Source organism: Pleurodeles waltl, chromosome 4_1 (genome assembly GCF_031143425.1).
Source record: "Pleurodeles waltl isolate 20211129_DDA chromosome 4_1, aPleWal1.hap1.20221129, whole genome shotgun sequence".
Classification (NCBI taxonomy): domain Eukaryota; kingdom Metazoa; phylum Chordata; class Amphibia; order Caudata; family Salamandridae; genus Pleurodeles; species Pleurodeles waltl.
This window is the reverse complement of record NC_090442.1, coordinates 257067464-257079410: the sequence shown is the minus strand read 5'-3', so window position 1 is coordinate 257079410 and position 11947 is coordinate 257067464. Positions and strand designations below refer to the sequence as shown.

The 11947-nt window shown below is 43.5% G+C and overlaps 1 protein-coding gene across 1 annotated transcript in view; it reads left to right on the top strand.

The window, feature by feature from the left end:
- Positions 1 to 283: 283 nt before the first annotated feature.
- Positions 284 to 11947, top strand: part of NUP50 (nucleoporin 50) — a 52899-nt gene continuing 41235 nt past the window's right edge. Inside the window, exon 1 of the mRNA XM_069228265.1 lies at positions 284 to 453. The gene's annotated coding sequence lies outside the window, so the exon portion shown is untranslated. The remainder of the gene's footprint in view (positions 454 to 11947) is intronic.

Below are 11947 nucleotides of genomic sequence, written 5' to 3'. Positions count from 1 at the left end.
GCAAAGGGAGAAAACATAAAATAAGTTCACCGCGCCCAACTCGTTCGAAGACCTGTTATCAGAGCCTCCTACATCTTTAGATGCGATGGCCGTAGTTGCGGGAGCTGCTCTAGTTCCCAGCAGCAGCCAATGGGAGCGAGCGCGCTGCGAGCCACTGCAGGCCCCTCCCCCTGAGCTTGCGTCTGAGGGCAAAAAACTCTGCAGCGCTTGCCGACGGGACGTCATAGGAGGCGACACGCTTTGACGCAAAGGTGCCGACTGGTTGGCTCGTGCCACCGGAAGTGGTGTACTCCGCATAGCCGCGGAGCACGGCGAAGAGAGTGTGCCAGAAGGGGCCCACTTTGCTCACCAAGAGGGCTCCCCTTCGCATGGCCGGGTCTCAGAGTTCCCAGCTGCTGGAGTCTGGACGCTGCTAACAGAGAGAAACTACACAAATCCTGGACGAGCAAGCCGGTACGTTGTGAGCCAGATGTTCTTCTTTAAGGATGGGCGACACAGGGCGCCCCGAGCACTCCGGGGATAGCGGTGGTCTCCTCTCCCACCCGCACCAGGCGCGATCCGGCACAGTGCTGTACTTCTGTGTTTTGCCAGCCGGCTGTCAGTGCGAGGACGAAGCCGGCTCCTCCTGACAAGGCTGTTGGCCCAAGGCCCGAAACGATGCCGGTTACATGACCCAATGTTTTTGCCGTGCTGTTTCGCAGCGAAAGAGCCGGTCTGTTTTGTACTGCTAAGGCGAAAGGATTTCTTTAGCACGTGTCTTCGGTTCCCCCACCTTCAATGTATCTGCGTTCTGGTGGGCTGCGTATCACTCAAATGGAGATGGCGCGTTTTTTTGTACAATGCGCGGGAGAATAAGCAGCCTCCTTCTGATGGCTGTTTTTTTACATCTATTTGCGTTATTCTCACGTGGTGCTTTTTATTTGCCTCTGCGCTAAGGTTATTTTTCTATTTGCAAATAACTCCTTGCACAATGTCCGTTTTAGCAGACTGTTTAAATATTTTCCGAGTGTGTCCCCGAAGGAAGGTTGGCAGGAAGTAGTGGTTGTGTCATTTAACATCTTTGCCATCTTCAAATGTTTGGTGGGTCTGAAATGTCGATGTGAACAGCATAGGGGTATGTCGTTGAAAGCTGTGTCCTCTTGTATTTGATGGCGCACAGATGAACAGGCAGTTGTGTGTGTTTTAATAGGTACCCGGGATCTGGTTTGTTGATAACTTGCTTGAGACCACCACTAGCAAGGGTAACGAATCGACGAGAGATTGTAGGGCTACATAAAAATCTATCTATGCATGTTTTAGACCTAAAGAAGTCGATTATAGGTCAACAACATTCTGCGTTTCCATAGAAGGTGGCTAATTATTTAATTTCAGTACCGTTAAATTAGAGTTCGGCGAGCAGACAAACTTGCAGGTTAGAGACTAGGGTCTGGCTTGGATGTAAGAGCCCGTTGACGAGCCGAACCATTAAATATTGGTCATGTAAATCTTTCAACTAACATCATATGTTAGCTGAACTTTACAATCAAAAGCAGCACCTCCTTTTAAAGGAAGCACATTAATAACCAAAAACCTCTCAGCAAAGAGAAAAATCACATCATGGATGGACTTATGATGGATTGTGTACATTATTCTTTCTTGGTTTGATGATTAGTATTTTTGAGATTTATTATTAAGTACTTAGTGTTTTTGTGTTATATATGGCTACTTTGATTCATTAAAATCTAGACACATATTTGCCTTTAATGTGTCGGTACACCAATTACATTTTGGAGCTGGGACATTTGGACTTAATTATGGAATACATAAGAATCCATTGCTGTTGATAGATCATTACATTTTGAGTGCTCCACAGATTGATTGTTTTTTATGACTATATTTGAGTTACTAGTAAGTCCCTAGTAAAGTGCACTAGACGTTTATAGGGACTGTAAATCAAATTCTGCTGGTGCTTAGTAAAGCATTAAAAGAGTGAGGATGACCCCTCTGTAGTTTAAGGGGTTGTAATCCACTGTCAACATGAACATGGTCCCTGAAGCATATTGGGGCGGGTCTGTAGAAGCACTTTGAGGTAGACGGGAGGGACACTGGCATCCTTGGGGGATCCTCAGGGACTTACAAACTGTTATGAAGGACGCCCTACTCACAAGATATGGTCTCACTAATGAGTAATGTAAAGAAATGTTTAGGTCCTATAAGAAAAAGGATTCCCAAACTTGATTGGAGTGTGTAGACTCTTTGCAGATCACTGGATGGCTGGGTGAAGTGCAGTAAGGTAACAACTTACGAGAGGCTTTACAGCTTAATTGCCTGGTAGCACCTGTACAGTCCTTGTTTTCCTAAGCTGCACCAACACCAAATTCGCAGCCAACTGACTGACCCCAGAAAGCTTGCTCAGGAAGCGGACTGCTGGGAGAGCACCAGGGTCCAGAGGAAGTATGGGGTGGGGGAGGAGGAGGCACGCCATGGGCTGTCAGGGTCCCCATCAGAAGTAAGGGTAAACAGGGGGAGTTCTCTAAAGGGCCCCAACCTAGTTCCCAGGGTAAGGATTCCCAGCTGCCAGTTGAAAAGAAACCATGGGTCTCTACAGGGAAACCTATAGAGAGAGGTCCCCACAAGTGTTTTACATGTGACCAAGGGGACACAGGCACCCACTGGTGCTCAGTCACAGGGTTTGGCCAGTATTGCTCTTGAGGAGGAGTTGGTTCCAGGTGGTTGTGAGCCAGCTGAGATGACCCTTGTCTCACTAGGGGACAGTGAGATGATCCAGAGGACCCTTGTGCCTGAGAGCATAAAAAAGTACAGACAATGGGTGACCATCAATGGACAGAGGATAGAGGCTCTGAGAGACACCGGAGCCAGTTTGACTACTGTGAGAAGTTACCTGGTATCTTAGGAGCAGGTAGTTCCACATCCACTTCACCAGGTAGTTGCGGAGTGGCATAGGTTCCCTTTGAATGGGGATCTTAGGTGGCTTGTGGAGTAGCTGTGAGTCCAACCATGCCTGTAGATTGTATGCTTAGCAATGATCTGGAGGATTCCCCTTGGAATGAGGTGTCATCCACTTTAACTGGCTCCAAATGCGCGGGCACTCACATGTACACTGTAGGTCTTACCGAACGTGTCAGGCAAGTGGCAAGAGTGGGGGGAAATGTAAGGGTCCCCTCCAACCTTTTCCTGTTAGTACCCCCCTTTTGAAAGGGTTGGGGTTGACAATATGGGGCCTCTCGATCACAGGACAGCCATGGGCAACAGGTTTGTCGTGGTTTTGGTGGACCATGCCACCCAGAAGCCATTCCTTTTAATATCAATCACTGCCCCTGTGGTGGGAAGTGCATTGATGTTTTTTTTTTTTTTATCTGCATGAGGTTCCCAAATGAAGTGGTATCTGATAGGGGTACCAATTTAATCTCTGCATATATGAAAGCTCTATGGAAGGAGTGTGGGGTAACCTACAAGTTTACAACTCCTTACCATCCCGAAGGAAACAGTCTGGTTGCGAGATTCAACTGGACCTGGAAAGGCATGATCATGGGCCTGTCAGAGCCCTTGAGGCGTAAGTAGGACGTCTTCTGGCCATGCCTTCTGTTTCCCTATAGGGAGGTGCTACAAAAGGGTCTTGGATTTAGCCATTTTGAGTTGTTGTATGGCCTTCCTGTCAGGGGACCTTTGAGTCTGGTTAGGGAAAACTTGGAGAAAGCCTCCAGTAAGCCAAACCTCCTGCCCCCTCCCTGATGTATCCAGTTACATGCTAGCTTTTAGAAACCAGACAGCCCGCTTCAGGAAGCTAGTACAGGAGAACCTAGAAGCAAGCCAGGAAGATATGAAACACTGGTATGACCAGAATGGCACTCTGGTTGAGTTTCAGCCTGGACAGAAAGTATGGGTGATGGCCCCAGTGGAGCCTAGGGCTCTCCAGGACAGGTGGACTGGGCCCTTTGTGGTTGAGCGCAAGAGTGATGTTACCTATCTGGTGAACTTGTGGACTCCTAGGAACCTCTTGAGGGTCGTACATGTGAGCCCCCTCAAGCCTTACTTTTGAGAGGACAGAGGTGACAATGCTCCTAGCAACAGATGATGCGGTGGAGGAAGAGTGAGCCTCTTCATGGTCTCCTGTCTTCCAAGGAGATAGATGGGTCTGTGGAGGATGTGAATCTCTTCCTCCTCACTGACCCTAGAGCAACAGTGTGTCTGTCGCCATGTGTTAGGGCAGTATGCGTTCTTATTTTCTTTGATCCTATGAATCACCCATTTGTGTACACATGATGTGGACACTGTGGACAGTCCACCTGTGAAACATAAAGTTTACAGAGTGACTTACAAAGTTAGGGTTAACATAAAGGATGAGGTGTCCAAAATGTTAGCCCTTGGGGTTATTGAGTTCTCCAGTAGCCCTTGGGCCAGCCCTGTGGTTTTGGTCCCAAAAGCTGCTGCTCTTGGTGCCTCTCCAGACCTCAGGTTCTGTGTGGATTACCACGGACACAATACGGTCACGAAGACTGACGCGCACCCCATCCCTGAGCTGATGAGCTCAGTGATCGATTAGGGGCTGCCAAATACCTAAGTACCTCTGGATATTGGCAGATTGCTCTGACTGAGGGAACTAAGGAGTGGTCTGCATTTTCTACCCCAGATGGGCACTGCCAGTTTAGGATGATGCACTTTGGGATGAAAAATGCCAATGCCACCTTTCAGGGGCTGGTCAACCAGGTGTTGGTTGTATTGGATGATTTCAGTGCAGCCTACCTGGAGGAAATTGCTGTGTTCAGCTTCACTTGGGAGGAACACTTGCAGCACCTCTGCAAAATGTTAAAGGCCCTGCAAAAGGCAGGTCTCACTATTAAGGTCAGTAAGTGCCAAATAGGGCAGGGCTCTGTAGTGTACTTGGGGCACCAGGTAGGATGTGGCCAGGTGGCACCCCTACAACTCAAGATTGACACTTTTCTGGCTTGGGAGCCTCCCAGAACCCAGACTGAGGTGAGAGCCTTTTTAGGTCTCACAGGTTACTATAGGAGTTTTAAGTGGTATGGCACCATTGTTGCTCCCTTAACAGTTAGCCTGCAAGAAGCAACCAAAGAAAGTGATCTGGACTGAATCTTGCCAGACTCCTTTTGATGCCCTGAAGGCAGCCATGTGCACGGCACCCATGCTGATGGCACCTGACTTCTCTCAAGAATTTGCAGTGCAGACGGATGCTTCAGAGCATAGTGTAGGAGCAGTATTGTCACAACTAAAACGAAGAGAGCGACGTGTAGCCTTCATCAGTATAAGGTTACTTCCCCGTTAACGTAAATATAGTGCAATTGAGTGTGAAGCTTTTGCTGTGGTCTGAGTGCTGAAGAAGCGAAGACCCTACTTGTTTAGGGCTCTCTTCCAGGTTCAGACTGACCACAAGACCCTCTGGTTAATGCAGAGGCGGGATGAGGATCCAAAACTGTTGAGGTGGTCCATTTCCCTACAGGGGATGGTCTTTATGGTGGGACACCGCCCTGGAACATAACACGCCAATGCTGATGGTCTGTCCAGATTCTTCCGCCTTAGTGAAGAGAACTCCCATGAGATTGGGTAGTTCTCCCCCTTTTCAGCTGGAGGGAACACGTGTTACTGACTTCCTTGGCGTGGTCTCCCCTAACGTTTTGCCTCCGCTTCCCAGGTTGTTGCCGTGTGCTGGACTCTGTTTTTGTTACTCTGGGCACTTTACCACTGCTGACCAGTGCTACAGTGCAAGTGCTCCCTATATGAAATTTTATGTTTAATTGTCTTTTCCATGATTGGCATATTTGATTTACTATTAACTCCTTAGTAAAGTGCACTAGAGGTGCATAGGGCCTGTAAATCAAATGCTACTAGTGGGCCCTTGGAGGACGGTGGTTCTTTTGCATTAACTTTGCTTCTTCTGAAATTATAAAAATGCTAAACACCATGCTACACCAGCTCTCTTCAGTCTCTCACAAATAAGAGCTGTGGTGCATGTTGGAGATAGGACCACGAATCCAGCAGACTGATGTCACATACCCCTTATGCTAACAGTTTGAGGTTGTAGCCTAGTGTGGCAGTTTCATCCGAGGTACTCCCTACATCTGTGCGTTCATTTGTGCAGTACACCAGGACTTGCTGCCTGTGATTGTACTCGCGGAATCTCGGGCTGTCTCGTTGGCAGACAGTCATTATTTCTTGACATACACAATATCACAGCTGATATGCATTTAGGAATCCCTGATGGCTCCAATGCTCAATACCAAAGATGAAATGGGTTTTGCTTGAAGCATCATGCCAATTACACTATACATTTTACTTTGCATGAACTCACTCAAAGGAAGGTTTGTTTGAGCTAGCATATTGGCATGCAGGGTAAGAAAAAAGACCCTGGCTTTATGAAAAACTGATTCCTGTGTCTTACATTTGTTTCAGAGTGAGTAAGGATTAATAATAATATACATGTGTAGACTGCCTTTTGGATTGAGTATCAAAAATACTCAACCTTTCTTACTTGCAGTCAGGAACTCCGTCCATCATTGTGTTGTTAGTATGATCTTCAGCACCTACAGACCTTGCTTATTTTAAGTGAATAGTTACTGTCCGTACAAGTTTTGCATGTAGTGTACTCTGTGCTTAGTAGATATTTATCCTCTGTGTGTTTCTTAGGAGTTTCACTGTCTGCAAACAGTGTGGTACAGAGTAACCTCTCTCCATTGAGTAAACGGTGTTAACGCTACACACTTGTCTAATCCTGTCCACTTCATTTCTCAGTTTAAGGTCAGTGACTGTCTATAACTGGTGGAACTTAGTGTATTTCCCCCCCCTCCCCCCCCCCCCCCTTCAAAATGTTAGTGTTGCCACTGACAAATTCATCCAACTATAACGTTACTTTAACCTTTGTTCTCTCTTTTGGTGGTGGGGGGGGGGGTGTTATATGTGTGTGTGTTTCTTTATATTTATTTAAAGGGGCTGTCCCCGGAAACATTAAATATGGGGAGGGTGGCTGGGACTTCGCTCGCAGTCTGCTGGGGGACTGTGGCTCCTGTTGTTGTGCTTAGAACTGAACCGGACGTCTGTCAAATGGAATGGTTTAATGTCCTCTGGATCTGGAGCACACCGTATTCACCTGTGCAAGCTGTTTTGATTTTTGTTTCTCCACTTGTTTTCCCATTTCATCTTTTTCAAAACAATAAAAATGTGTTTATAAAAAAATATATATAGTTAAAGCTAAGTTATAGTTAGGATAACGTTATTCTTTATATGCATACCCAACTTAAACTACACAAACAGGAAAAATTTAAAAGTTATGACTTAAACTTGTTATTTACGCATCACTAGTTAAGTTACATTTATAATTAACCTACTCCCTAGAAACTACTGTTACACACCTCCATGCGCATTCTTCTTGTATCATTCTCCACACTACATTAACTATAATTCGCCCATTCTTCATGCGCTGCTCACACCCTTGTATATTATATAAATTGTAGCATTTGAAATCATAGCATTCGTAATAAGATTTGATATGTGTAATAATATAATTTCTCAAAGCATACTGCATGCTTGAGTGGCAAGTTATGGTTAATGTAGTGTGTACAGAAGTTGTGCGACGTAAAGTAGGTTGAAGATGTTGAGAAATTATAAATGCATTCTCTAACTGTGTAATTTACACATTTGAGTTTTAGCTGCAATTTTTGCAGTTATGTATATACAGAGTAAATAAAGTTTTCCTAACTAACTGAGCTTTAACATTTTTTTCCCATTAATTTTAAATGGTTTAATGTTTCAAATTATAGTGTCAAATGTTATTTAATTTTGAGTGGTGCAAAGTGCAGTGTTGAAGAGTATAGTAAAAAAACAGTCGTACAGTGAAGTGTTCTGGTATCTTGTGGGGTCGTGTATACTAGAGTGTAGTGGCGTGTTCCACAGTGAAGTGGATTGTCATACAGTTGAGTGTCGCACAGTGAAGGATCGAGTGCAGTGGAGTGACACTGTGTGGGATAGAGTTGAGCAGTGTCTTAGAATGGTGTGGAGTAGAGTGCTGGAAAGTGAAGTTTTATAGAGTACAGTAGTGTGTTGTTGAGCAGTATACATTGGAGTGTTGTTAAGTGGGGTAATCTGTCATTCAGTGGAGTAGAGTGGAGCAAAGTTTCGTATAGTAGAGTGCCATGAAGTGTATTACGCTATAGTGGCACTCCATACAGTGGGGTACTGTGTTGGACAATAGAGTGGTATGCCATCTCGTAGAGTGCATGAAACTGTTGTTGAGTGGAGTACACTGTTCAGTGGAGTGAGATAGACTAGACTACAGTGGTGCGGCATGTAGTGGAGTGGCGTGCAATAGAATAGCATGCACTGGAGTTGAGTAATATACAGCAGTGTGATTGACTAGATTGGCGTAGAGTGTGTTAGAGTGGAATAGGATGGTACATGGGGTGCAGAGTACTGGCCTACAGTTGAGAGGTATAGAATGGAGTAGCACACATGGAATAGCATACAGTTAAGTGGTGTACACTATAGTGGCGTTGAGTGGAATAGCATAGAGCGGAGCAATGTAGAGTGGAGTTGCATAGGTGGACTGGCCTGGGGTGTCATAGCATACAGTAGAGTGGCATACACTAAAATGGTATTGAGTGGGGGGTATAGTGGATTGGGATACAGTGGAATAGCGAAGGAGTGGCATAGCGTACAGCGGTGTGTTGTAGAGTGTAATGGCGCAGAATAGTGTGTAGTAGTGTTACGGCTTGCAGGGTATTTGCGTACTGTGAGGTGAAGTACAATGTAGTGACATATAGTAGAATAGCGTGGTTGCGGTCTCATCAGATCTTCAAACACAGTTAAAGTTGCATCTTCTGGAATACTTGTGTAGAGTGCTTCTACATCTAATTTAATTGAAATCTGTGGTGCCTTCTAGATTATTGGTGTTCATCCAATGAAAGACATCCTTGGTGTCCTTCATCAATGTAGGAGTGTTCTTTACTATTGGTCATAGAAAGTGTTCTCGGAATACAGACAGGAGTTCCAAAACCAAATCTGTCTGATATGATGGGTTTGTCAGGAGGGGACATTCTTCCTTTATGTATTTTTGGAAAGATGTAACAATAAGGGTTTTTGGGGCTTTGGTTTAGCAAAAATTCTGCTTGTCTTTTCACAATCTAACCCATAGTTTCACCTTCATTGATCATTACTTTTATTCTCTGGTTAAGATCATAGGTAGGGTCTGTCTTGAGGATTTTGTAAGTGTATCTCCTAAAAGTGGCAATATTCTAGTCTGTAGTCATCAGAAGACATAACCATTGTCAATCGTCCTACGTTTCGAAATACTGTGAGTTCTTATTAAGTCTTTATTACTTCACTTCCTTAACAACACCTTGTTCAAAACTGAGTATTTCTCTAGATAAAGCAGATAAAGGTCTGGTAAACGTGTAAAGGTTTCGTAGCCCAGTGTCGGCCTCTCCATTGTTTTCAGGTTTATCCTTGAAAAAGGCTTTCTAGAGAAAAAATTAGGAGATCCTTTTTGAAGTTTAAAAGGGTCTTCCTTAGGAGTTGGTTCAAATGCTAGGGCTCTGTTGACGGTCCTCTCCTGCTTCTGCTGTGGGTCTGTGTGACAGATTCCCAGTCAAGTTTTCTTGCTTCTTGTCACTGTCTCGGGATCCTTTGTGCTCCATTGTATATGTGGTCCCTTTACAGTTTCTTACGACACCTCAGTAATTTGTTCCCTGAGCGGGTTGTAAAGATAATGTTACTAGTATGAGTAACATAGTATGCGTAACATCTCCTGCTTCAATATTTGTACTTTGCACTGGAATTGGCAAAACAACATTTATTTTGAAATCTTCAAGTGCATTTCGGACAATATTTGCTTTTGTTTTCTTCTAATTATAAATATAGTTTCCCATCTTGTGGAAGATCTTAAATCTGATATATACGGTCTTAGAATGGATTGTGTTTTTAAAAAAAATTCTGTCTATAACGGAGGCACTTGCACACATTTCTTTGGGAGCAGGACAAGGGGTTGGAGATGAATGTAAAAGCTGTATTTTTAATATCTTTATGATCTGGAGGTGGTTTTCTTAATCATACCTAAATAAGCTGCATTGCAGAAGACTAAACAAATCTGAAGGAAGGAATTGGTGACTTGTACCCTTTGGGAGAAGGATAGAAATGGGAAATGTGGTAGATCGTGCATACAGGATTTAATAGTTATTGAATTTGGTGATCTAACTTCATGCCATTGTCAGTCCAAAGATTTAATTTTCTAACTACAGGGGACCAGTTTTGGGCTTTCCCCTAAGGGGTTTACGTGCAGATTAAAAAATAAAGAGGCTAATTATCCTGAGATAGTGCCCATTTTGGTGGCTTGGGTTTTGAGGTAAAAGTGCCCAGTTTACATATTGGGGTGTAACTGTTAGAAATGACTTTAGCCATTGTAGGGTAGCCCCCACCAAATTGCATTGTGCTTCAGGCCTTTAAGAACCGCGTCATGGCAAATGGTATCAAAGGTCATATAGGTCCAATAAAATAAGTTCCCCTGTGCTCTTTCTTAGAGATGGTACAGATAATAGCTGGTTTCAGAGAAGTGAGTATGACACCTACTTTATGCAAGTCACTAATGATTAAGGTGTAAAGATTGGCTCTACTTGAGCCCTGACCAATATTACTAAAGGAACTACATGCGCCCAACTTTGAGCCTAAGACATCAACATTCTCATCTAACTAAAAGAGCAACAATTACCATTGGAACCTCCTTCTTTAATAACGTGTTGTTGATTCCTAAAACATCACAGCAGCTTGTCTGATCTTTACTGTTCTCATGGAAGTAATCAGCTAGGTTATCGGCCATGAATTGCCACTGGGTAACTTGAACTCAAGGTGCCAATGGTTTGTTAAGAGATTCAATAGTTTTGAATAATTCTTTTGGGACGCTTTGAGCGGTAGAATTATTTGTGAGTAAAATATTTTTTGTGACTGCAGTCAAGTTGTTACAATTGCTGCTTTGTCTAAAGTTCTTTATTTTATCCATTTGAAAGTAGGATTTCCGTTAACATGCTTGTAGTTTTCAGCACTGTCTTCTCAAATTTTAGTTCAAGTATACCGGAGACTTAGTCAAGATGTACATTACAGAGTTTCCCCAAGTGCAAAATCGAGGATGGTGTCAAAGAAGGCTTTTAAGGGAGTTTACATTGTATTATTTAGCCAAACCTGGCTAAACATCATACAGTGAGGTTCTATTTTTTTTTTTAAAAAAATTCTTGTCCAGGTTCAGTTTTCCATTGATGAGAAATGGTTATTTGCTCCAGATCCAACTTTTAAGGTTCTGAAAGGAAAAAAAAGATAGAAAGTGATCCAGAGTAATTGTGTCACGTCTTTAACTTCAGTACAACTGAAAATCAAATGGAGCATGTAGCCCTGTCTCTCTGTGTATGGGGGGGGGGGGTGATTGACTTGTTGGGTAACTCTATGGAATTCATTGTACTTGCATTTAAAAAAAAATGTATGCTAGGGCTATAGTACTCTATATCCGATATTATAATCTCCAGTAACTATAAAAGTATCATGTAACAGTCTGTAGTTTTTTTTTCTTTCTTACCAGTCTCTAACAATGTTCCCACTCCTTTTACTAGTTACCTAGCATGATGCCAAAGTAGCGTTTAAATTTATCCTGAACCACATTACTTACAATTGAGTTGGATTTTTCTGTTAGTGCCTCTCTGAATATTCCAAAACTCCTAGATGTATGTTAAAGGGCATTCACCAACTCCTCATTCTTAAATCATATATCTATGCCAGGACCTACACCTTCGGGTGCACTTTCTCCAATGTTATACAGTAGTTTAGCCAAACATTCTTTATAATTTGCAGCTTGTTTTGTATGTTGATATTATTTTGAGAGCAAACAATCGGTAACACTTTCAGGTGGCCACATGTATTTGCATATATTCGGGGAACATTCTTTAAGCATTGTAAGTAG